We start from the raw sequence: 27,515 nt of genomic DNA on the forward strand, positions 1-27,515 counted from the left end.
GAGACGAGCCCGTCAGGGTGCAGTACAGCAACGATGAAAGATACAACTTTCCTCTAGCTCTTTAATGTTTTCTCTCTCCTCTCCCACTATCATGGTCTCAATTCTACCTAAGAAATCCAGCTAGATCAGAGCATGTACACTGGTACAGATAAGAACTGGAAACACCGGGAATCCAAGACAAATAAACCCCTCAGGACCAATAATGAGAGTAGCAATACCAGGAGGGTAGGGAAAGGTGAGGTCAGAAAGGGGGGACTGATCACAATGATCTACATATAACCCCCTCCCAGGGGGATGGACAACAGAAAAGTGGGTGAAGGGAGACAGTGGATGATGTAAGATATAAGAAAATAATAATAATTTTTAGTTTATCAAGGGTTTGTGATGTAGGGAGAGGAATATATGAGGCACTGATACCAAGGGCTCAAGTAGAAAGAAAATATTTTGGAAATGATAATGGCAACAAATGTAGAAAAGTGCTTGACACAATGGATGGATGGATTGTGATAAGAGCTGGAAGAGATGTGATAAAAATAAGATAAAATAAGAACTGGAAGAGATAAAATGATAAAAAAGCTCTTTCACATATATATATATGAAAGTCTCTGGAATTGTTGCACTAGCCAACCCAGTCTAACACTGGGTCTAGCTACAATGATGGATCTCAACACAGAGGGGACGTTACGCCACAAAGAGGCAGAGAGGAAAGTCATGGGGTGATGGTTTTAGATACTGATGTGATGCAGCTATGGGCCAAGGAAGAAAGATTGCCAGCAGGCACATGAAGCCTGGAGAGATGAATGGAAAGGATTCTTCCTCAGAGCCGCCAGAAGGAGCCAGTCCCTTCAACACCCGGGTTTTTGACTTCTAGCCTCTAGGACTGTGGGAGACAATTTTCTGGCATTTGAAGCCGCTCAATGTGTGCTAAATTTGTTAGTGCAGGTCTAGAGAACTAAGGAGGAATTGTTTCAGGGTAAGATTTACAAAAACATCATGAAATTAAAGAAACTGGAGGAGCCTGTGGTTTAAGAAATGTTTGACAGCTCATGGTACAAGCATCAGAGTGATAGTATTAGCTGAGCGCTGGTAATCATATGTAGTCAGATGCTTGTCTGGCCAAATTAGCACCAGTCTCAGAAACCACAACAATAACGCTTTCCATCAATTGCTTTCAAAATCTCATGGAAATGAAATCATGACGATTGTGAAGGTAATCACATTTTTCCCCCTGGACTTTATAACCCAACATTGGTGGGTGTCTTTATTTGAGCAGATAGGTAATATCATTTTATTACTGATGTATGAATGAAAGTAAAATACATGGCTACTGATGGAGGCTACAATTCTGCCACTGCAAAATGAGCTCCCCTGGCTGAGAATCATCTGCACATTCCCTGTTGGAGACAAAGGAAATGAACATTTAAAGACAATTTTAAAGTTTATTTTAATACTATGCAGAAGTAAAGATTATATCTGACTCTGGGTTTCTGTGAGAAAGTCCAATATTTTGTTCTAACATTTTCCCATCAAACATAGTAAAAAAAGTTGGGTTGATGTGTTCTGCAATCTGACATTTAAGCTTATGTTTTTAAATTTTTCATGTTTCTCATGTTTCTGATTCATGATATTGTGCAACGAAAGCATCTCTATTTCACTTAGTATTCTGTTGAATCTGCAGAGATCTTGCTACTTTAAATGTATATGCACCGTTCTACCAGCATAAAAATCAGCCATTAAATTGGAATGATGGACTAGTTATTTCTGGGTGTGAAAGAGATTAACCAGGCTTACTTCCTCCCGCAGAGACTACCTAGCTGACATGCTGCATGTTGACAACCAAATAAGAGATTGACAGATGCAAAGAACGCTCATGTCCTGTCAGACATCCATTGGATTTTTCCAAATATAGTAGACGATCTTTGGCGTTTTAAGATGCAGTGCAGTAATGCTACCAATCCATTAATTACTAAAGGCACAAAGGAAGGTCCTTAACCAAGATGTGGATGGATAGCTATTTAGGAAACTAAGGGCTAGAAAGAGAGCTATTTAGTATTAATGAGGTTATAGAGTAACTTGATTCATTATGGCAAGTAGCTGAAATTGAATGGAACAAAGTTCATTACTAGATCTGATTTCCAGAGTGAGAAACAGTGAAGATGTTGTGTACAAAAATACCTCCCTCACAGCGTCACTTGTATTTATTTCCTTAAGATTTCTTATCAGTAAACGTTATCCTCTTCCTAAATGCTTTTCTTAAGGCAGTATACAGATATTTGAAAAGAAATCATTTATGAGCTGCACAATGAAACAGAAAACTATAATTATTTATTTTAATAATTCCTGTAATACAATTGTGAAAATGGTGTGAAAAGGGTTGGGGAAAGTAGAAAATCACCATTAACATCAGCCAAAGTATATGACTATGATGTAGATCTCAGATAAGCCTCTATCCTCCGACCCGATTGCCAATTCTGACATGACCTCTGTCTCTCACGGCGCTCTGCTTCTCTGCTGTATTCCAGCATTCGTGAAAGTGGCCACTGAGCACTCCCAGACAGCATTTTGGTTTATTAGGGAGGTAACAAGTTACAATTCCTGATCAGGAAAGCTCCTGATACAATTCTTCAATCAGGACAGCCTTTTCTCAGCCACGGCTCCAGAGACACCACTCTCTGCTCCTGCGCCCTCAGCCTGGCCCCTAACCTGCTCTGGCAAGTGGTACCAACTCTTGAACTGTGTCAACAACAGCTCAGAGGTACCCCACTTCTCCAACCCGCCTCTTGCCAAAGGCATTCCGATATCTCACTCTGTGGGCTGGGAAGTCCACCGCACCATTTCCTTGCAGTCACTTGGCTCTGCGTCTGCTGCTGCTATTTCTGTCACTGGTCCTCACTGCTGCTCCTTGTCTCCCGTGTCATAGGTGTCTATCTCCTGGCTCCAGGAAGTTCAGCATAGAAAGGTCAGCTCCAAAGGATGCACTAACTCTTCCTTCTTGATTATAGTACGATCCTTCTTTCTAACTCTGGGGTGGCTCATTTTTATCCTGCACTGTAGGCCCTGCAGGCTGGCATAAGTTACCAACCCCCATATTACCATATCATGCGCCTATTTGCATGGTCCGACCCCTAGAAGTCATCTTATCAACAAGCTATCCAACCCTTTTGGTGTACCACAGACACCTCATAATTGCATAATCATGCTCAGTCATTTAGTACGATTAATAAAGAATATAGCTGGAAGGGCCGTGTTAAGTAATTCACTGAACTGCAACCATCTTACTTCTTTAAAAAAAAAACTGACCTTACCTTAAAATTCTTTCAATGACAAGATGCGAAAATCTCATCAAGCTCGTTGCTGTTTACTTTCCACGACCAATATCATTAAAATGAAATGCCGAGAATTCAATTCATGTAAATTTTTTTCAGTTAAATTATTTATAATAGGAAATTCACCTTTCTGAAGTGAAATAAATGCAAATTTATGTTGGTATATGGCTAGAGTGGTAAAAAGTCTTCAAGGAAATGTAAAATGTAATTGGAAAATATAGGAATGATGTTTGGGTGATGCAACAAACCAATCAGCATAAATTGTCTCGCTTCCAAAATGATCACTAATATTGATTCTATATTGTCCATAAGAGTCATATTTTTCTATTTAAGACACATACTCTAAAGGAAATTAAGATCAGCAAGAACCATGGGCTCAAGCTAATCTGAATAATGTGGACATTACAACTTTACTACGTCCCCACCCCTCAGGAGAGATCTTTAATGACATACTGAACACAGAAGACACGTTATTTAGCTTCCCTAACTGGCAATCTTGTGACTTTGGCTGTTATGTTAACACTCTGAATATCATCCCCCTCATCTTTACTAAAACAAAAATTTCAAATTCACAGCCATCAAGGTGACTGTGACTCATTGAGACCCTGCATCTTTAATTAGTCAGAGTTTACATAGACCACATATTAAGTATAAGGCCTGAGACTATCGTAAGCCTTTTAAAAGTATCAGGTGAAAGAGTGTATTGAGAATTCCTGGTACATTAAAAGTATTACAGGGTGGCCTTGCTTTCCTATAAACATGAATTCAAGATCGCCCACGGAGAATTCATATCGATTCAAATGCAAAGGCTACTCAAGCCGGGCTGCTGTGACTGCTCCTAGTCAGTGGATTTCTCAGAAGCATGGAACCGACTAACATTTCTGAGTTCCTCCTACCTAGGCCTTTATATGTTGTGGGTGTGCGCCATGGAGAAGTTCTGGCTCACCGCAGCCCCGTGGGTAAAGTCCTGTGACATCTTCACAGCTGCTGCTGCGTTTGAGTCCACTTTTACAGCCGTCTTCCAGAGGCCCTTCCTGTTTCTTCTGATGCTCTTCTTCAACGAGCAGGGTGCCCTTTTCCAGGGGTGGGTCCCTCCTGAGGACATGTCTGAAGAATATAAGGGAAGTTTTTGTTTGTTCTGGAATTCCATAGTCTGTTAAACATTCTTCGAAAACACCACAATTCAAAGCTGTCAGCCCTGCGCCAGCCCTGGTTCCTCATGGTCCCACTTTCCCAGGCGTACGAGGGGACTGAACAAATCCCAGCGTGAGTCAGGTGCACCTTAGTTCGCAAAGCAACATCCTTGCTCTTTGATACATTGTATGGGCTGACTTAATCCTCTAAATAATTCATAGAAATACATTTTGATAGCCACATTTTATAAATGAGACATGAGATTGCGCGGCTTGAGGAGTCCGGAACAGTTGAGTGTCCTTTGGCAGTTTCTGTCCTCCCGGAGCCTCATTCTGCACATACAAAACAAGTAGCTATCTAATCGACAGCTGGAGAAGCAAAGAGAAGTGAGGTCACACTCAGGAATCAAGCGCAGGAAGGCACTCGATAAACAACAGCTTGGGCGAAGTGAAGCAGCGAAAAGATACAACTTTTTCATGGTTCCTTCAACGCGTTCAGAGATTTAGAACAATTGGTGCTGTCAGTCGCACAGTAGAACGTACATGTAGAATTAAAAAAGGTTTTGTTCTTAAACAGGATGAGCATGCAGAAAAAAAGTGTCTGAGGGGAGAAAATAGATGTGAAATATGTCTTTCAATAACAGTCTGATTGTTTTCCTAACAGATTCTACCAGTGCATTCAACATAAGATGAGCATGTGTCCTTGGGTCTTCTGCTTGTTTGTCTTTATTGTTTTCAATGGTCCTCATAGAATAATTTTCAAATGTGTAAAAACCCCATTAAATGTAAAACACTGAATTCTTTATTAGAAAGTCATGGAAACCATATCATTAGCTTTACTTGCTATTTAGAAATTGAGTAAGGAAGCACTTTTAAATATCTAGAAAACCAAATTCATGACCTCAGAAAAGGCAATAATTGTGTAAATTAAAATGCTTTCCCCCACTCCAGTCGGTACCTTAATCTTCGGGTGTAACTGCTGTTTGCAATATGAGTAACCTGAAGGAAGAATCACACATCATTTTACCTTAGTGCCAGCAAACTCTCTCCAGTTGGCAGCTATTAATTTCTAGTCAAATTATCCTGGAATAGGGTCACAGAGAACTGATGGTTTTATTTTACATTCTAGGCAGTGCTGTGTCCCCACTGAAAGCAGTACTTTGTAAAGAAACTGCAGCCAAACATGCTGCGTGTCCTCTCGGGAAATCGTAGCCAGCTCATTTCCTGTACGGACCATTCGCCTGCTCTCACTTCCCCCGAACGACAGTAAAATCATCACCGCTTTGTTTAGATATTTGTGGCAAGGAGTGAAATGTTGTATTCTTATTGTTTTGAATCACTGTGACCTCGGGTACAAAAGAAGAATGTCATCGCCAGGCCTGTGCCATCTCCACCATCATCGCTAGCTTTGAGCCAATTGGGGCAGCCACTGTGCCCGTCTATCTTGTTGAAGGTCTCCCTTTATTCAGTGACCTTCTACTTAGCATGGCATCAAGGAAGTGGTCCCTCCTACTGTCATACTCATAGGACCTGGGAAGAATTCTCGCTGAAAGTGCAACCAGAATGCTCCTGCCGAGCATACTCTGCGCTTCTTTCAGGACAGGGGTAGTCCTTATTTTGGTATGCAATATTCATTGCCAACACCAGAGTTCCTTATTTCCCTCACTCGTGGTTCCACATTCATGAGTATTTTATGCAATTGACAGTACCCTGGGTCGAGTCAGGTGGCCCTTAATCCTCAAAAAGGCATCTTGGCTCCTTATCGCTTTCAAAGGCCTTTTGCAATTGATTAACTCAATGCAATATGTTGTTTGCGTTCTTGACTGGTTCCCAATAAAATGAAATCCTTCACAGCTTCAATAGTTTCTTCATTTAGCATGTATCATGATGTTTATTGGTCCAGTTGTGAGAGCATGGGCTTTCTTTATGTTGAGGTACATCTCATACTGAAGACTTCAGTCTTTGAGCTTCATCAAGGTGTTTGAAATCCTTTCTGCTTCAGCATGTAATGTGGCATCACCTGCGTATTTCAGATTATTAATTAGTTTCCTTCCAGTCCTGATATGGCCTTCTTCTTATAGCTCAATTTCTGAAATAATTTGCTCAGTTTATAGAAAGAATAATTACAGTGAAATTACGCAACCCTGACCCACACCTCTCTTAATTGCAACCATACAGTGTCATCTTGTCCCATTGGTCTGTGTCCAGGGCATACATGAGTGAGAGGTCAACATTGAGACACTGACGGAGATAGGATTGGGACAAAGAATGTGAGGTTAAGAGCGGCTTTATTAGGGCAGGGAAAGAGCTGCCGGGCTGGAAGGGAGAGCAGAGAAAGGGACAGGAGCATCTTGAGCTCCTGGGAGGTTCCAAGACCCAACGAGTTGGTTCAGGGAAATCACAGCTTGTCGGTGAGGCCGTGGGAGATATACATGCAGGGCTCGAGATAGGGAGGTAGACGTTGACAAAAAAAAGAGAGATATTTTTCCTTGCAGCTGCAGGTCCTTGAGTCAAGATGCGATCCATGGGAAGTGCCTCTATTGTTTACCGACCCACCTACTCCCTGGAGTGTTGGGACAGGGGCTGCACAACCTTGGTGGAGAGACAAGCTCCTTGGAATGTTGGGGCAGAAGATGCATACTTCAATAGGTCATTTATCCTCCTGAGAGGCTGGCAATGGGGGCCTTGAATTTCTATCCTCCTGAGGAGCTGGAGGCAGCTGCCTAATCTGGACCCGGCCCAAATAATGAGCACAATTAAGTGTCTGGAATTCCTACCTTTCACAATGTTATGCATAATTCGTTATAATCCACAGTCAAATGCCTTTGCAAATGCCTTCACTGGTATTAAAATACAGGTAAGCATCTTTCTGGGATTCTCTTCTATCATGACATGATAATGATATCCCTAGCATTTCTGGCAGTATCTCCTTGTTGTATTTACTACAATCATTTTCAATTATTTTCAGCAAAATTTTACTTGTGTGTGGTATTAATGATACTGCTTGATAATTTCAACTACACAATTAAGGATCTCTTCCAGTTCCTCGGCCAGGTTGCTGTCATTGAAATGTCTTGGCAAATAATGCAGTGTTGCATCATTCAAAAAACATCTCAATTGATATTCTGTCAATTTCTGGAAAAGCTTGCTGCTCGCCATTGCTTGGGCTTCGTCCTTCAATACCATCAGTTCATGACCATATGCTACCTCCTAAAATGGCTGACTGTATGATAAATAATTTTGGTACCATCTTTGGATTTCTCTCTTCTTGTTATGCTTTCTATATCACTCAATGTTTTGTCCACAGAATCCTTAAAAATTGCAAGATGAGCCAGTCAGTTTTCAGGGTAGCAATGATGAAACATACAACTTTCCTCTACTTCTTAAATTTCTTCCTCCACCCATTATCATGATCCCAATTCTACCGTATAAATCTGGCTAGACCATAGGATGTACACTGGTACTGGAAACATAGGGAATCCAGGACAGATGATCCTTTCTGGACCAGTGGTGAGGGTGGCGATACCTGGAGGGTGGAGGGAAGGTTGGGTAGAATGGAGGAGCTGATTACAAGGATCTACATATAACCTCCTCCCTGAGGGACGGACAACAGAAAAGTGGGTGAAGGGAGACATCGGACAGTGTAAGATATGACAAAATAATAGTAATTTATAAATTATCAAGTGTTCATGAGGGAGGGGGGAGTAGGGAAGGAGGGGAGAAAATGACGAGCTGATATTAAGGGCTCAAGTAGAAAGCAAATGCTTTGAGAATGATGATGGCAAAAAATGGACAAATGTGCTTGACACAATGGATGGATGTATGGATTGTGATAAGAGTTATATGAGTCCCTAATAAAATGATTTTTTAAATTGCAACTGAAGGCTTGAATTTTTTTCTTCTTCAATTCTTTTCAGATATGTCAAGTGTGGTGTGTTCTTCTCATCTAGCTTTCCAACACTAAGTCTTTGTTCATTTTATAATACTTTTCCTTATCAGCCACCATTTGAAATCTTCTGTTTAGCTCTTTTGGTATCAGCTGGTATCAGCTCTTTTGCTTCATCATTTCTTACATTTGCTTTAGCTCTTCTATGTTTAAGAGTTCTTCTGACATTCATTTTAGCCCTTTCTTTTTAATGAAATTTTTAATTTCCTCGTGTGCAATGTCCTTGATGCCATCTGAAAATTCTTATTGCTTTTTTCACTAGTGTTCAATTAGTATCAAATCTATGCTTGAGATAGTCTCTCATTTCAGGTGGGAGCTACTCAAAGTTGTACTTTGGCTCTCATGACTTGTTTTAATTTTCTTCGGCTTTGACTCAAATTTCCATAGGAAAGTGGGTGGTCCTATCTGCCTGATGGCATTGATTTTTCCATTGTCTCTTTCCTCAGAGGAAGTCAGTTTGATTCCTGTGCGTTTCATGCAACGAGGGCCCTTTGTGTAGTTGTCAGTGTTATTAAAAAGGTCATTTTCCAATGAATAAATTATTGATTTTGTAAAAGTCTATTATATGATTTTTTGCATCAGTTCTACCATGAAATTAATATTTTCCTACTTCTAATCATTCTGTGTTTCCAGATTTTGCATTCTAATCACCAGTAAAGATCAATGCATCGCCATTGCATATTTGCCCAATTTTAAATTGTGCAAATTGTTAAACATTTTAAATTTATTCATCTTTGGCCTTAGTAGTTGGTTTATAATTTTTATAACTGTCATAATAACTCATCTTTCTTGTAGATGAAGGAATATTATCCTAAAACTGACAGCATTGTACTTCAGGATAAATTCTGAAATGTTCTTTCTGACAGTGCATGGTTGCCATCCCTCTTCAATTCGTCATGTTTGCATAGTAGTCAGCTAAAAGGGACTGGCATATGACAATTTGAATCAGACAATCACCTGACCTACTGTGCATCCAAGTGTATCTTTCATTTTTTACTATTTCCGATTTTTCTAGATTCATAGTTTGTCCATTCCACACTCTAATCACTAATGAAAGTTTGCAAATTTTTCTTCTCATCAGCAAATGTAGGTCCTGAAAGCTTGACGGCATCTATGTTTTTGTTGTTGACTCTACTTTGAAGAGGCAGTTCTTCTTTCCTATTTGGAGTGCCTTCCAACCAAAAGGACTCTTCTTTCAGCACAGTGTAAGCTATGTCAGACTGTGATTCAGAAGGTTTTCACTGGGCTAGTTTTCAGAAGTGAAGCTTCTTCCCAGTTTTGCTTAGTGTGGAAGCTCCACTGCAACCTGTCCACTATGGGCATTTGCTGGCAGGTGAAATATCAGTGGCCTGGCATCCAGGATCATAGTAACATGCAAGTCATGTTATAAGACACAAACTGACAGACAAAGGCTGGGAGTGAGATGTATAAAAAATTGAACTTAGCTAAAATTACATGTCTGGTTATATGTCTGCACCAGGAACTTAGGCTGTAACTCTTTTTCTTCGCTCTTCAGTCCGCCGTGTGCTATCGTCTGGGCGCTGTAGCATATGGAGATGCATAAGGAGCTCTGACTATACAGTGACAACAGTGCTGTGCTCCCCAACAAAAGGTCAGTGGTGGGAAGCCAGGAATTACTAAAGAGTTTTGTTAGCGAAAGGCATTTTTTCCTCAGTTCCAGATAGTTGATCCTTGTAATATGGGATATATCATGGTTGAATTAATAACGTTAGTCAACTAATAGGCAATTCTTTCACTTGACTCACAGAAAATTTAGCCAAATTCCGTTTTATCCTGTGGCCTGTGTATAATGCCAAGCAATTCTTTTTAGATTTTGCAAAAATTGTGGTGCTCATTCATGTGCACAAATTAGATTAAGTATAAGAAGCTTGTTGGAATTTAATAGCTGCAGGATGAATTTAAAGAGCACCACAGTATAACGGAAACAGCATGATGTTTGCATTCTGAAGACCTAGTATCCATGTGGCCATGCAGCAAAGTGTGTTGCTTTGTCCTGCGTTTGGATCCTGGAGCCACCAGCAGCCTGCCTTCTGGCTTGTGCCAGCCTTGGATTTATTCACTTTTGCCAGTCACAAACCTGACCTGCTGACCTTGAATCTGTCTGAATCTGCAGCCTGTGGTGCTCCTGCTGATGCTTGGTTTATCAGCTGTTGAAGCTATGTGAGTTAGGAGAAGCCTCCAACTTAACATCTGACTTGAAACTAACTTGGGCTTACCCATTTCTGCGGCTAAGTGAACCATGTGCCTGATGTAAAGTTATGCCTACATACACATGCAGAAACATCTCTAGTTTGCTTCTCTAGAGAACGTCACCTGACACATGGACTACAAAGCACCAACATATCATGATAATTTTAGCAACTTTATTGAGACATAATTTGAATACTAGTCTAAAAGTATGTATTTCCATGGTTTTTAGTATATTGACAGTTTTGAGCAACAATCTCCATAATCTAAATTTAGAACATCCTCAACTCCCTAAAAAGTAGCCCACACCAATTAGCAGTTACTCTCAATGTCCCCTACTTTTCCCACCTCCATTTGCAAACACAACCTAATTAATTTTTATTGCTATTGATTCAGCTATTCTGGATATTTTGTATAAACATAATTATATAATATGTAGTCTTTGGGATTGCTTTCTTTCCATTAGGATAATGCTTTGAAAAATCATCCATACTCTATTTTATGTCAGTGTTTAATTTCTTTTAATTGTCGAAAGAAACTTCACTGTATGGCTTACCATTACGTACATAGACTCTCAATTCAAGAACCCACCCAGTATAATATTGCTAATCATGCATTTTTTTGACCAAGTTTATTTTAGCACTCAGTGACCCTGGCTGAATGGTATAGACCACCTGGATTTTAGATTTTGTCTTTCAAGGTGGACAGCACTTTTCATAATCCACATCAGAATTATGTGATTTGAAAACCCCACTATGGGACAGGACTTTACCTTAAACATAACTCTTGCAAAGAAAGGAACGTAAACACTCCATTGGAGTTAAAGCTGAAACACCCCAGTGTGAGAAGCAGCAGAACCCTGCAGCCTGAAGTAGGACATTTGGATGCTCGTGGACGTTGGCTCAAATCTCTGGCTTTTGAGGTTTCCCATTAATTGGCAACTGAAGACTGCCATGTACTGGCCAATTTCACCCCACCTTGTCTTCTGTGACATGTGTTAGTCCTGCAGACGTGATTTTCCATTTGTGAATCAATGTGGCTGAAATTGTTGCCCTGTGTCTAGCCCTCATTTTTTCTTAAGCAGCTTTAAATTACTGAAGTTTATATCCTGTACAAGTGAACATCCCATGTATTTAAGTGTAAAAAGCATTCCCACATATGTATATTTTTCCTTTAAAGTGCTTTAAAGTTTGTGCCATTGCCTAGATAAATTATGCTATTATGAGAATTACCCAATGTCTCATGCAGGTTACTTAAATTATTTCACAGATGGTGATGATTTTGCCTCTAGAGTGGGAACTAGGGTTAGAAATGTAAACATTAGATACACAAATGGATTTTGAACTTACAATCATAAGCATTAATCAAAGGACAAATAGTTTTGATGATGTGGCCCTTTCTCAATACTTGCCTCATGAAGAGCACACTGAAGACAGTGGTGCCATAGCAAATGGTAATGAAGAAATCAGATGGTGCCCAGCTATCAGAAAGAAAAGAGTCTTGGATCTTAAAGGCTTGTCATAAAACAAGCAGCCATTTAAATGAGGAGATGCTCTGTTCACAGTGAAGGCACACACCAGCCCATGTAATCCAAGGATTGTAAATAATAAAATTCAAGCTCAGAAGAGAAGATTGTACTAGAGCTTAACATCTGAGCACGTGGTTTGTGCAAGATGGTGGATAAAAATTAAAGATTAAAAGGTATTTTCAGAGCCTACACAGAATTAGGCCTCCATAGAATTCCCTTGGAAAATTGACCAGCTATATAAATACTCTTCTGCTCAGAGTGCATTGGAGAGTTGACTACTTCAGTACTAGTTAAGTTAAATTTGAATATATTATCATTTGTTTTCCCTTAGACTATTTTAATAGGTTCTAGTTTCTATTAACTTCTGCTTTCTCTTGAATTGAGGTTTTTCTGTGTTGCACTTTGTTGTCATTATCAATTTCTTATATATGATTTTCTCTATATGAAATATAAGATAGGTAAATCGATAGACACAGTAAATACATTTATAGTTCTTTAGGGTTATAGCAGAGGAAACAGGGTGGTAACACCGAGCTAACAACAAGGGACACAAGAATGATGAAAATGTTCTAAAACTGATTATGGTGATAATTGAACAATCTTTGGAAAATATATTAAACCATTAGATTGTATGGTACATGATTGATATGTTAACTAATCTGTTAAAAATACACAGTTGTACAGATACGTTGTTGTTGTCAGGTGACATCAAGTCAGTTCTGACATACTGCGACCCTCTGCGCCATTCTCACAATGGCTGCTGTGTTCGGCCCATTACTGCTGCCACTCTGTCCCCTCTGGCACGCTCCTTCTCCTGACCACCGGTCCAAGGTATGTCAGACGGTCACCCTTACCTCTAAGTAGCACTCTGGTCCCATTTCTTCTGAGACAGATTTGCTTTCCCTTTCAGCAGCCCATGGTGCTTCCAGTATTCTTTTTTGGCATCACAATTAACATGTATCAATTCTTCTTTGGTCTTCCATCTTCAGGGTCCAATTTCACATGCACAAGGCAATTCAAAATACCATGGCTTGAGTCAGCCACACCTTAGTCCTCAAAATGATATCCTTTCCAATACCCTAAAGAAGCCTTCTGCAGCGGATTTACCCAGTGCAATGCGTCCTTTGACCCCCTGACTGCTGCTTCCGTGAGCTTGATTGTGGACCTAAGCAAGACAAAATTCTTGGCAACTTCACTATTTTCTCCATTTATCATGACGTTACCTACTGGTGCGGTTGTGAGGATTTTGCTGTTCTTTGTATTGAGTTGTAATTCAGAAAGAAAATTGCATATTCGTCAGCAAGTGCCACAGATCCTCCTCACTTTCAGCAAACAAGGTTGTGTCATCTGCACATCTCAGGTTGTTAGTAAGCCTCCCTCCAAGCCTGACGCTGCACGTTTTCTCATGTAATCCAGCGTCTCTGATGATTTGCTCAGTAGACAGATCGAATACATATGGACATATGGTGATAGGATGCAACCCTGATGTCCACCTTTCCTGATTTAAACCACACAGCATGCCCTTATTCTATTTGCACAACTGCCTCTGGATCCATGTACAAGTTCTGCATAAACATAAGACGTGTTCTGGAATGCCCATTGTTCCCAAGGCTCTCCATAGTTTTTTTGTGATACACTCAATGAAACACAAGTAATCTTTTTTCTGATATTCTCTGCTTTTAGACAAGACACAACTGACATAAGCAAAGATATCCCTTGATCAATATCCTCTTCTGAATTGTTGGATCATCTTCAGCAACATTTTACTTCATGTGATATTAATGATATTATCTATAATTTGAGTATTCTGCTTGGTCACCTTGTTTTGGAGTGGATACAAATGTGGCTCTCTTCCATTCAGTTGTCCAGGTAGCTGTCTTCCATAGACCAATGAATGCTTCCAATACTGCATAAGCTTGTTTAAGCATTTCAACTGATATTCCATCATCTCCTGGATCCTTCTTTGGGGCTAATACCTTCAGTGCAACTTGGACTTCTTCCTTCAGTACTGCTGGTTCTTGCTCGTATGTTGCCTCCTGAAGCAGTTGATGATGACTAGTTCTTTTTGGTACAGGGACTCTGTATATTCTTTCTTTTGATGCCTCCTGTTTAAGACAATATTTTTTCCAAAGAATTCTTCAATATTGCAACTTGAGGCTTTAATTTTTTTCTTTAGTTCTTTCAGTTTGATATGCTGAGTGCATTATTCCTTTAGATTTTATAACCCCAGGTCTTTTCACATTGCATTATAATATTTTACTTTGTCTTCTCAAGCTGCCTTTCAAATTTTCTGTTGGGCCCTTTGGTTTTAATACTTCTTCCATGTGCCTTAGCTACACTGTGATTAAGAACAAGTCTCAGAGTCTCTTCTGACACCCACATAGACACCCTCTTCTGACACCCTCTTTCCTACCTTTTTAATGACCTTTGCTTTCTTCATGAATGATGTTCTCGATGTCTTCCCACAGCTCATCAGGTCTTCTGTCATTATTGCTCAATGCCAAACCTATAATTGATATGTGCTAAAAGTTCAGGTGGAGTGAACTCAAGATCCTATTTGGGGTGTCATGGACTCAATTTTCTTCAACTTCAACCTGAACTTAAATATGAGCAATTGATGGTCTTTTCCAATAATCAGTCCCTGGCCTCATGTTAGCTGCTGATATTGAGGTTCTCTATAGTCTTTTCCCACAGATACAGTCAACTAGATTTCTGTGTGTTCCATCTAGAGAAGTCCATGTGTAGAGTCACCATTTGTGTTGTTGAAAAAAGTATATGCTATTAAGAAGCCATTGGTCATATAAGACTCTATCACCTGATCTTTAGTTTCATTTTATCACAAAACTCATATTTTCCAATTATTTCTTTTTCTTTGTTTCCAACTTTTACATTCCAATCACCAATAATTATGAATGCATCTTAGTTCCATTTCAGAATGATGTTGATAAAATTCTTCAATGTCTTTATCATTAGTTTTTGTGATCGCTGCATACATTTGAATAATAGTATTTATTGGATTTACTTGCCTGCAGATAAATATTACCCTATCACAGACAGCATTGCACTTCAAGATAGATCTTAAAATATCCTTTTTGATGATGAATGAGACACTATGCCTCTTGAATCTCTCATTTCCAGCATTGTAAATTATATGATTTTCTGATTCAATAAGGCCAGTATCAGTTAATTTCAGCTCACTAATACCTAGCAAATCCATCCTTAGAAGTTCTATTTCATTTTAGACAAATTCCAGTTTTCCTAGATTCATACTTGTTACATTTCATCTTCCAATTATTCTTGGTGTTTGCAAGTGTTTCTTCTCCTTTTCAGCGGCGCCTCATCAGCAAAGGAAGGTCACAAAAGCTTTACTCCAGCTGCATCACTGTGGTCCATTCTGCTCTGAGAAGGCAGTCTTCCCCAAGTACTTCAGCTATAATGTGAGGGCCGTGCCCTCTGACCTGGGAGACTCTTTCTCTGGAACTGTCTCTGACCATGTTCTGTTGATGTTAATGGGTTTTCCGTATGTGACAGTGCTGTGCTTCAATATATAAGGTATTCAGTGGTTCACTCCACAGAAGCGGACAGCATCTTCCTTCTTGATAGTCTGTGCTTAGTCAGGAAGCTCTGCTGAACTCTGTTTATTGTAGGTGACCTTGTTGGTTTTTGAAATACCACTGACATGGCTTCAAGAATCACAGCAACACAGAACCACAACAGTAGGACAAACTGACGGACAGGTGATGGAGAAAAATGTATATGCACATAAAATATCTTCTTGAACTTACACTCTTTGTGGTTCTAAATAAGTTAATGTTTCTGATAGGTTTTGTGTCAACTTGGCTGGAGCAAGATTCCCAGTGGTTTGGTAGTTATGATTTATCATGTGATCTAACACAGTGTAGTTAACTACATAATGGAATCTACTACGAGCAGCCAGTCTTTGAAACAAGATTAACGTGTTATGCAACATCTTTACTAAGGTCACAGATGGATGCAATGGAAAGGATGTTTCCTAGGGTGTGTGTCCTACGTCCAATATAAATGGGACATTGTGGGAAAGTTTGCTTTGCTTTCTGCTGAATCTGTCTCCTGTATCTGGCTCATCAACCTCTGGTTCTGTGGACTTGAGCCAATTTTCTGCCCTATTGCCTACTGATCCTGGGAGTATTCTGGGCCCCGTCATCTGACCTGCTGACTGTGAATTAATTTGCTTCTGCAGCCACAAGCCTGATCTACTAATCTTGGATTTGTCTGTCTCAGCAGCCACTCAGAAGACCATCATGTGGTCTTCCTACTGATCTTGGAATTACTATTCCCTGAAGCTACATGAGTCAGGAGAAACCTCTAGCCTAGCGTCTGGTTCACAGACTTGAATCCTGCTTGAACTTGGACATGCTCACGTCTATAATTGTTAGGCATTTTCTTAATATAAATACCTTTATAAGTGTCACCAGGTTTGCTTGCCTAGTGAACCCGACCTACACCAATGTTTAACAGATTAAGATTAGAAGACTTTATATTTGGGATTTCTTAATTCTTTGAAAAATCTTCCATAAGTGATTCCTTTTACAGGGATTGCAAATGACTAGATATGTTTTAAATAAAGCCATATTATTTTTAAACTTTAAAAATGTCTATCCTTCAACTCTGGGACATTGGCTCCAGGTTTTCTTACTCTAATGTTCAGGGATAGTAGGCATTCAAGCAACATGAAGACTTTAATCAGGGCTTGCACAGATGCATCCGGAAAACGATAGAGGCAGAGATGAATTCAAGCAAATGTGTACTGTTCTTGAAGCCGTAATTTGGTTGAAAGTAGGTTACTTCCAGAATACAAGGTAGAAGAGCTGTTTTAACCTTAGGGGAAAGCAACTTGCTTCCATCTTACCAAGGTGAACCTAACCTATACATTTATCTTTACATAATAAATTCAGTTGCCTCCATTTTAATGTAGCCAGAGTGCATTAAACAGAAGTAAGATACACAGAGTAAAAATCTAATACATTAGGTGATTCAAAGATATCTTTATTCTTTTCCAACAGCAAAAACAAATTAATTTGGTTTCTTGCTTTGGCATTTATGAATGCTAATTTAATCACACAAATTTAGACTTCCTGTGAGAGAATTTAAAACCACGTTGTGAACATCATTTTCACATAAGGTTTGTTCCTTTTTCCTGAATTAAGAGGACAAAAAATAAATAAAACTCCATGCCTGTATTAAGCCCCAGGCAAAATGAGCACAGCCCTGCCATCTCCTGTTAGGTTGATTCAGGACTCTGGGGAAGCAAGTCGCCATCTGGACGAGCGTATGCATGGTCAAAGGGAGGCCGGGAGGGTGTCCTCAAGGAGACCCCAGCTGACGGAGCAGCCACCTGTTACCGAACGAGTGTAGGCACATGAGATGGTATTCATCACAACCCATCTGCTTCTCGTCTCCGGAAAGCGGGTACAGTTGATAACAGGAGAGGACTGGTGCAGGGAGGCTAAGCAGACACGTCCAGAAGCAGACCATGGCTGGACGATAAAGAAAGCAGGTGAGAAGGACAATTCGGAAAAATCCCAAGGGGAGTGGCGGCGGATTGGGAGGAGTGGGAGAGCAGGAAAGCCGTAAGAGCAGCTAACCCCAAATCAAACTCCCTGCCATCGAGGCCGTTCGGACGGGTTTCCAGCACTAAATCTACACGTCAGTAGAAACCTCATCTTACCTCCATGGAGCAGTTGGTGGTTTCAAAGTGATCACCTTGTGGCTAGCAGTCTAACCCATGCCCCAGTGGGCGGAGGGCCAGTGTCGAGGATCGGTCTCACGGCGGCAGAACGGGCTGTTCTACGGACCCATTGAACTCGAGGGCCTGGATCCCGAGATGGTGTCTGTGGCTTCAAGATAGCCAGAGAAGCGTGGAGTAATTCAACTCTGGAGTAAAGCATGAATATAAAATTCAAAGATAATTTTGTAGCCTCAATAACAAATGGTAATAATATCCAATGTTCACTAGCACTGAATAAATACTTTGCAAATGGTAACTAATTCAATCCTCTGTCATAACCCTCTGAACGAGTCCCGGTGGCATAGCGATTACTTGTTGGGCTGCTCATCCCAAGATCAGCAGTTTGAAACTGCCAACCCCTCCTTGGGTGAAAGACAGACCTTCTACTCCTGTAAAACGTCACAGTGTCAGAGACCCACAGGAGCAGGTCTCCCCTGTCCGGTTGGGTAGCTGTGAGTCAACATCGAGCTGTGGCAGTGAGTTTGCTTTGCATTATAACTCTTTAAAATAGATATTCTTATCAATCTCCACTTGCAGAAGAGTCAGAGTAGGCTCAGTGAGTTTTAGTAACTTATTCTGAGTTGCAGAAGAAGTGGTGAGGTTGGTTCTGCGCGCCTGGCCATGACCAAGCCACTTTCCTTTCCTGCTCCCTCCCCCCTCTGAAGGCAGAAACGGGGGGGCCCTTGGTTAGAGCACCCTGATATTTGGGTTTACACAGACTGGACAGCTTCAGTGATGAAATGTGAAATAATTAGGAAGAGGGCGACAGAAGGAACTTAGGCACAGTAACGTGCTGGCAACAGTGACAATGGTGAGACACTTCCCTTAGTGACTCACAGGCAACAGACATCGAAGAGACAAAAGTAGAATAATGTTGTTGATCCAGAGATCTCATGAGACTACTCCTAGAGATGCTTAGAAATAAATGTTGGAGAAATAAGATGTTTGAGATGGGGACAGGAAGGAACTGAGGCCTCACAGTGGTACAGGTAAATGTCAGCGTGCAGCAAAAGCAGGCGTGAATGTTAATGTGGCCTCATTGCTAGCAGACTGGGGAGGCCTGAGGCCACCTCGTGTGCTAGATACACGGGACTATGGGAGAGCAAAAGGAGAGCAACAAAGCGTCCCCTTCAATCATGTCAAGCACAGCTGCCAATACGTTTTGCTAGGGTAGTTTGTAATCTTCCAATGCCTTTTGGATCCAGGTTTAATTTTATAAATATTAACATAAATATTGAACTTTAAACATACCAGTATATTCAGGGAGCTTAGCCTTTTTGCTACGGATCATGCTCACCATGTGCCAAGTTGTCTACCTTTTTCTGCATTAGAACTGACATTTGTGAACCATGCTTGTTCTCCAGACACGGTTCGATTCAAGCCCTAAGAAGTTGGACCGTGGCCTTTTACGTGTCCCAAAGAGGTTGTTCTTTCTAGGCTTCCTGAGTAAAGTAAGATTCCAATGAGGATCAGGTGACACCAGGGGTAAAAACAGAATAACACTTTCGATCTAAGTTAATATGACTGAGTCATAGGTAACATCCCTGCTCTCCTCATCTTTTTTGGTCATCAGCTGTACCAGGCGATCCTGGGGAGAGGGGCTATAAAAGAGTCTCAAAGGACGAAGTATGAGCAGATGTCCAAGAGAACGATAAAGTAGCACGGAAAGTAAAATGTAGAGATTTATTGACGCATTTTAGCGAGCTGTAATAGAAAATGTGGAAGACCTTAGAGTACTACACTAAAAGAGAAAAGGTAAAAAGTCTTATTTTCATTCAGTTGTGTTCAGTAAATCATGTAGTTTCCATTGCTTTCAACAAGTTCAGTTCCTATAAGTTATTAGTTGTCAAGTGTAATTCATTGCATGCAAAAAATGTTTTCCTTTACATGTGTAGAAAAATATGTCACATGTATGTAATGTTGTATTATAGTATAGCATATAATCCTATATTTTAAAGTAAAGTTATTTTATAAAAGTAATATAGTTGCTTTGTGTTTATATTTTTATCTTCATTTGAAAGGTTAACAGACTAATTCTATCAACAATCAAACAATGAAATTACATAGGGAAAAAGAATAATATGGAGAGACATCTCATGTTCTTCTAGCTTTAAAGGTAGAGGATATGATTTGAGTGGGAAAAAAATCAACTCTTTTTGTACCTGCTGCAAAAGTATAAAGAAAAAGTTGTAGAATATTATTTATCTGCTAATAGGGATTAAATTCATAATATGCATTTGGCACCTAAAATGAGCTAGGTACAGCGAAGCTACAAAGAGTAGACAATTACCTGCTATATAATTCATGAAGAAATATATACATATATATATATACATATATATATATATATATATATATATATATAACTAAAATACAAGAAAAAATAAACAAGATTCAACAGTAGGGATCAAATTGCCTATGAACAAATAAAGCACAAGACAAAATTCAACAAAAAAAACAGTGCTTTATTAACACAAAGGAAGCAATAATTAATTCTAATTCAGAGTAGCATCGCTCCACAGCAGCGGCAGCATTTGACCTGAACTGTAAGGAGTGAGCAGAATGCTGATGTGCAGGGCATTGCAGAAAAGCACAGGCTGGGAGAAATGAAGAACAAATATTCCCATGCGGGAACCAGGGCAGTCCATTGATCCAAAAAGTTCCTTTAAAGAATTGTTTGATGATAACAATTTACAGTTATTTTATTAGAATAAAATATTATCTTATGTCCTTATTTTAAAAATTCTGTACATCATAACTTATTTAGTACTCCTAGAAAGAATGAATCTAAATGAAGATTCTGAGTTCAGAATCCTTTGTCTTATACTTTGTACAGCTGTTTTCCATGAATTGGAAAGGGTCAAAGTACCTCAATGTAAGAAACACAGACATTGGAAATACTATTGAAAAGAAAAGTGCATGGGTACATAAGAAATGTGATCCAGATACAAAGAGATAGATATGTATAATTGGGTAAAGTCTATGTCTTTGACTCTGAGATGCTCATCCACATTGCTGGCCAAATTCAACTCCTAATTTGACAGTAAGATGGATAATTAAAACAAAGTGAATGAGAATTGGAAGTAAAGTAATGAACTTAAGCATATACACGCTGACTTTGTGATCCTATTGGGCATCCAGATGAAAATGTTGAATAATTAATTAAAATAGATTAGAGAGTAGGAGATACTCAAATGAAGAGTTTGGGAAGCATCAAGTAAAAGTTGATATTTGTTACTGTCGCTGTTAGGTGCTATTGAGTTGGTTCTGACTCATAGCAGCCTTAACTACAACAGAAAGAAACGCCTCCCTCTTCTGCACCATCCTCACAATTGTTCTTATGTGTGTGCCCATGTTGTGGCCACTGTGTCAATCCATCTCGAGGACCTTCTTCTTTTTCACTGCCGCTCCACTTTGCCATGCAAGATGTCCTTCTCCAGGGACTGGTCTTTCCCGCTAACATGTCCAAAGTTGATAGTTCATGTAATTCCTTAGGGAGAGTGAATTCGGCTGGGTTCTCTAGAGAAGCAAAACCAATGAAGCTTGCATGCATATAGAAAGAGGTTCTTATCAAGAAGTCTCATACCATTGTAGAAGGGCATCAAGTTCAGTTCAGTTCATGAACATGGGCCAGATGTAAGCTAACCTCCAAAGCTGAAAGAGCTAATGAACAAGAAGCAAGATGATGAAACAAGAAGACCACAGACTGGTGGATGCCCAGGTGAATGAATCTGAGATCAGCCAAATGAATCCACGTTTCAAATGAATCTAATGATTGCTCCTTTGATGGGCAGGATTTTTTTAAATAGGAGGTTGATGAAGCAATGCAGGATCCAAATTCAGCAGTAAGAATAAGCTAACTTCCATCCACTGTCAACTTATACTAAGCACAGGCCACATTCTAAGTGAAACTTCCCTGAGCCATATCAAGTCTGTGACCAGATTAAGTGGTTGCACTTACAGCTACTGTCTGAAAGGTCAGCTGTTCAAAACCATAAGCCACACGGGGAGAAAGACAACGCTTTCTACTCCTGTAAAGAGTTGCACTCTCAGAAACTCCCAGGAGAAGTTCTATCTTGTTCTATAGGGTTGCTAAAAGCCTGCATCCACTCCATGGAAGTGAGTTGGGCTTTTAATTTTATTCTCCCCACAGCTGCTTAAGTGCTTTGTCAAAAATTGAATCGTGGAATTGACCACACTATGTTAGATGGCATCATGGGAGAATCCTGTCCTACTCAACTTGACATAAACCTAACTAGCACAGAGACTACATAAGAGAAAATGACTACAGACAAATCCCAGGAAGCACAGAGTGGAGGAGTTAATAGGGAAAAAGTCAGAGGCAGCAATAGCTAACGGTGACTCAGGGGTGGGTGGTGCCGTCTAACTATAAGCAAAGAGAAGAGGACATAAGCTGACTGAAAAGGGGAGAGAGTGTGTCAACTATCAAGCAGCAAAGCATAAGAAAAACTGAAATAGGCCAATTGAACTCATCAATTAAGAGGTAATTTCGTTGAGAAATCTGAGTAAAATAGTGAACAAATTCAAGAGTATGTTATTCCAAAAATATGAAAACTAGATAATTATTTATAGCAAATCCTAAAAAAATGGCTTTCATTTACCTCCTTGGAATGCACTGCTAAACCAAAAATAGTAAGTAGCTAAAATGACATCCCCTGACTTCAAACAAGAAAGACGTATCAAAAGCACTGTGGCAATGAACTTAGAAAGTGGGCTCAAAGAGATACATTCAAAAGTATATTGATTGCAGATTGGTTCATAGTTTTAATGGAAGTAAATCAGTAGAAGACTATATAAATAAACTATAGTCTGTTCAACAATAGCATATAGTTGGGAAAATTAATGAACTTGTTCAACACTTATCAACAAAGATATATCACAAAACAGTGTAGATTACAAAAAGAAATTTCAAATGATTCATATATATGAATGATTTCAAAAATGTCTTCAATGTGTTATCAATATTCATTTTTTCATAAATATAGAGTATGGTGGTAACATTTGAATAAGTACATGAATCTGAGAAAATGCAAGCCTGTAACAATCAGGACAGAAAATCAAACAGATTAAAAATACTATGTTAATCAGGGTATATTCCACAAAATCTAGGGAATGTTTCAAATGAAGAGGATTAAATACAGAGAATTAGCTCATTGATGTTAGTAATCTAAGAGAGGAAAACCAGGCTAAACCAGAGCTTAATAAATACAGAAAAGAGAAGTGGCCATTAACTGAAATAGAGGTCAAATTGGGAGCTGTTAGATAAAGGTAGGGGACAAAAGAAACCCCAGATCTCAAATATCATTGGTAAAGACACATTTATTATTTCTTAAACAGGACAACAAAGGAAACAATTCATCCCGATGAAGGAGACCATGAGTGGGAGGTCGTAATGATGCCTAAGGATTTGTAAGAAAATATGAGTGAGCATCAACTTCATGGTAGTGAGCTTGCCCGCTTAAGCAGGACATGGGAGTACAGGGCAAATGGACACAAAAGCATGATTGGCAACACATCAATACATCTGCAGGTGGGAATACAGAAGCAGCAGTAAGACCATGATTGGGAAGCATGCAAAATGCTAGACAGAATTGCTTTTGAGGGCCTCTGACCAGGACGCTCAGAGTATGACTCATGACCATGAGACTCTAGTACCCCATTACACCAAAGACACAGCTAGGAAAGCCCTTGAGGGAAGGCCTTCCCCCTGTTCCTTGGCTAGGGGAGTGTAGGAATTCACTTTCAATGTACCCTGGGAGGAGCCCTGGCAGCTTGGTGGTTATGCCTTGGACTGAGATTTTTCTCAAAACCACCAGCAATTCCTAGGGAGGAAGATAGGACTTTCTATTCTTGTAAACAGATAGTCTTTGGAACTCAAAATGGCAGTTCAACCCTTTCCCTGTATGGTCACTATGAGTCTACACCTACTGGATGGCAGTGAGTTTGATTTTGTGATAATGTACTTTGTCTCAGCGCAAAGATATATACTTTGCTAGTTAAAGGTCAGAAAGAAATTCAATGGCACCTTAATCTCCCTAGAGACTCAGATGGAGTTGGGGCTTTCACTGTAATGGTAGCCTTCTGAAACCCTAGTGCTCAAAATTTAAGCTCTATACACCTACGCTTATACCTCTCTCCATAGCGTTGTTTCCTAGATCATTCCTGTGTTTCCTTTTACCTTCCTCCTGCCCCACCATCATGCTCACCCTTCTTTTTCCTCTTAGTAATTCCTCTCAGCTAGATTGCTGTTGCTCCAAACCCTGCAGGATCTCTATGTCCTTCTCATTGCTGATTTTAATTCCCTAGTTGTTCCCCTCTCTATGGTGTGGTTTGCTCACTGCTCCCTTCCCCTGCCTCCTTCTCTCCCCCACTTAGCCCACCCAAGTCCTTCCTGAACCATCAGTCCTGTTGCTTTCTCCTCGAACTTTCTTCCTATGCCTATCTTATATATGTAGGCAAACCAACAATATCAGAGACCAAACAAAGAGAAAAAAATTGAATAAAAAGGTAAAAGGAAAAAGATAATAGTAATTAGCAAAAAAGAAACCAAAAAAATACATGATTCCAGGTCTGTCTGTTGACCTTTATGACTATTTCCCCTTTGGTCCTGGGGGAATTCCAGGATCTGCCCCTCCTAGCCTGAAGTCTATTTGAGGGGCTCCTAAACAGACTTCGGGCCTCTGCTCAAGTCCTCCCTCAATACGAGAACACTTTGTTCTAACAACCTGGCACCCTGTGATGCTCACTCTCCCAGCGCAATCACTGAAAACAAAATGCGTGCGTAAGCAAATGTGGCGAAGAAAGGAGACCCAAACCCATCTGTAGACAATGGGACATGCCCTTACAGAGGGTCACAAGGAAGGGATGCGGCAACCAGGGCGCAGTATAGCACCCATGAAACACACAATATTCCTCCGGTTCCTTGAGCCTTCCTCACCCCCCACTATCATGACCCCAGTCCTTCCTTTCACTGCAGCCTAGACCAGAGTATGTGCACAAGTACAGATGAGAGGTAAAAGCTCAGAACAAAAGGAATCCAGTAACAGAAATGAGAGTAGCAATACCAGGATGGTAGAGAGAAGGCAGGGAAAGCAGGGAAGGAAGGGGGAACCAGTTGCAATGATCAACACATAGACACACACGAGGGGGACTGTGGTAGTTACATAATCTGGTGTCAAGGGGTGGAGTCTAGCCTGTCAATCAGGCAGTAGCTTGATGACCTCATTTGGAGATGCTAAGGAGATAAATAGTTCACTGGTGGCGGTGGCGGGACTCATGCTCACTCCCTGTGAGACCTTTCTGAGAAGCCGCATGGACCTACCCTGATGCAACCAGAACCCTGGGAGCTGCAGAAGCCACATGGAGACCCCTGCCAGCGCTAAGATGCTTACAATGCCACTGGATCCACAAGACTTTCTACCCACTGGCCTGTGATCTTCCTGCATTCTATGTCATTGCATGTGTTTTGTGAGTCAGAAGAGGGCATTATAGATTGGTACCAGACATATGGACTAATATTGGGATTATGGACTTGATGTGGACTGGGCTACAATGTTTCCTCACTGTTCAATTATTCTTGTATATAAAGCTCTTTCCTATATATACATGAGTGTCTATGAATTTGTTTCTCTAGTCTACCCAGACGAACACAGGAACGAACTACAGAAACCATGGGGAAAGGGAGACAGTGGTTGGTGTAAGATATAAAAATAACAATAATGTATAATTTATCAAGGGATCATGAGGGTGGGGTTGGTGAAGAGGAGCCCATACCAAGGGTTCAATAGAAAGTGAATGTTTAGAAAATAATGATGACAACATATATACAAATATACTTTATATAATTGATGTATGGATTGTTATAAGAGTTGTAAGAGCCCCCCGATAGAATGATCTTTCAATTTAAAATGTTTTAATTAAAACTTTAATATGGAGCAAGTTACAAGGTAAATTTAAGGGGAGTGGCAAATGAAGAGTTCTATTTTGTACATGGTAAGTTTCAATATATGAAACATCAAATTCGAGTTGCCAAATGAAGAAATCGATGTCTGGAATTTGTCCAAGGGCTTACCATGGATAAATGTGGCCATCTCTGTGCATAGATATTAAAGTCAAGACAATGGATAGGATTACTCCTAAGATGTCTAGATGGAGAAAGTAGCCACAGGTAGAGTGCGAGAGCACCCCAAGATTGGGGAAATCTCAGAGGGCATGAGCTATCAAAGAAGTTCATGAAAAGCAGATGAGGGAGTAGGCAGAATATTAAGAACTTGTTATGAAAAAGCAAGGAAAGAAAGTACTGCAAGAAGGAGGAATTAATCAACTGAATACAACTCCCCTTGATGTGATTGAACGATTGAACTGTTCGATTGTATGATATGAGAATTGTGTGCCAATAAAAGTGTTGGGCGCGTGGGAGACTCCTAAGAGGTAAACTGAGATGGAAACAGAGATGTAACCACTGCTTTTTGTGACTTGAGCGGTCGTTTGTGTCAAAGGATTGCTGAGAAGAAAGGCCTGAATGAACAGAACAGAAAGGGATGCACAACTCAGGAGGTAGCTTTGCTTAAGAATAGGCCCCTCACCAGGTTTGCCCTCGGAGAATTTCGAGGGTCTGATGGGGCAGTTTCTCAGAGGCCTTGATGTCCTGCGTGCCAATTGCAACCTGAGGCCGGAGAACATTCTGGTGACAAGTAATGGGACGGTCAAGCCGGCTGCCTTTGGCGTGACCAGAATCTCCAGCTCCCAGATGGCCCTTACACCTGTGGCTGTTACATTCTGGTGCAGGGCTCCCGAAGTCCCTTCGCAAGCTGCATAAGCAACTCCGGTGGCCACAAGCAGTGCTGGCTGATCTCTGCAGAGATGGTTCGTCGGAAGCCTCTCTTCTGTGCACTCTGAAGCTGACCAGCTAGGCAACAATTTTTATCTGTTCGGCTTGCCCCCAGAGGAAGCCTGGCCCGAGACGTATCTCTGCCCCGGGAGCCTTTTCCCCCAAAGGGCCCTGCCCAGAGGAGTCAGTGGTCCCCGAGGTGGAGAGTTCGGAGCACAGCTGCTGCTGGAAATGCTGGTTTTTAACCCACAAAAACGAATCTCTGTCTTCCGGGCCCTGAAGGACCCTTATCTAGATAAGGGAGAAGGATTAGGCATTGGAGTGGCTGGACCGGGACGAAGACCCAGAGATGGAAGAGAACCTACCAATTCCCTTCCTCTGGATACTTGAGTGGAGAGGACCGCGCCCCCTCCTCACTGAGGAGGCATGCTGTGCCTTAGCCTCTGCGCTCATCTCTGTGGCTTGTAGCTACCCCTCCCCTCAGCTTTTGACAGAGAATATTTTCCTGCCTTAATGATACACCTCTTCCCCTCCTTTAGAGACATATTCTCCTTTCTACCTCCTCCCCCAATTTTCCTACCCCAGGGGCTCTGCACTGTCTTCCCTTCGCACCTACTTTGACACAGGAAAAAAGCAAACAAACAGGGAAGTATGGTCTCTTAAAAATGAGGGGGGGGGTATGGGGGGGAGAATAGGGCTCCAGCTCCAGCTGTGATTGGAGAGGCAAGGATGAAGAGAGAGTTCTGGTCACGGTTC

The 27,515-nt window shown here is 40.6% G+C and overlaps 1 pseudogene; it reads left to right on the top strand.

Annotated features, from left to right (window-relative positions):
• Window positions 1-4,252: 4,252 nt before the first annotated feature.
• Window positions 4,253-27,149, top strand: LOC142436650 (cyclin-dependent kinase 4-like; annotated as a pseudogene).
• Window positions 27,150-27,515: the final 366 nt, after the last annotated feature.

This window comes from Tenrec ecaudatus, unplaced genomic scaffold, assembly GCF_050624435.1.
Source record: "Tenrec ecaudatus isolate mTenEca1 unplaced genomic scaffold, mTenEca1.hap1 Scaffold_532, whole genome shotgun sequence".
In the NCBI taxonomy this organism is placed as follows: Eukaryota; Metazoa; Chordata; class Mammalia; order Afrosoricida; family Tenrecidae; genus Tenrec; species Tenrec ecaudatus.